Source organism: Tigriopus californicus, chromosome 6 (genome assembly GCF_007210705.1).
Source record: "Tigriopus californicus strain San Diego chromosome 6, Tcal_SD_v2.1, whole genome shotgun sequence".
Taxonomy (NCBI): Eukaryota; Metazoa; Arthropoda; class Copepoda; order Harpacticoida; family Harpacticidae; genus Tigriopus; species Tigriopus californicus.
In genome coordinates this window covers 4,898,005-4,898,444 of record NC_081445.1, presented here as the reverse complement: position 1 = coordinate 4,898,444, position 440 = coordinate 4,898,005, and positions in this window count along the sequence as shown.

Genomic DNA, 440 nt, shown 5'->3' with positions numbered 1-440 from the left:
AACACCATTTCAGCCCTCCCAGCAATTTCAACAAACAAGCTTCCAGCAACCTCAATTTCAACCCACACAACTTCAACCACAGCAACCCCAATTTCAGCAAACACAATTCCAGCAACGCCCTCAGCAAAATTTTCAGACCCAATTCCAAACACCCCAATTTCAGTCACCTCCCACACAATTTCAGCCTGTGGCTCCGTCGGAATCCCCATCCTCTCCACCTCCAAGTCCACCACCACCACCACCCCCTACGAAGGAAGTTTTAACGACGGTTGAGGAGGTCAACTCTATGGAATCTGAATCCCAATCTCAGTCTGGGTCAAGCACATCCATGACAGTTACGAACACTGTAACTAATTCTAATGTGCCTCCTGTACCCCCGCCACCACCACCACCACCACCACCTCCTCCTCCTCTTCCTCCTCCACCACCACCGGAGGCTC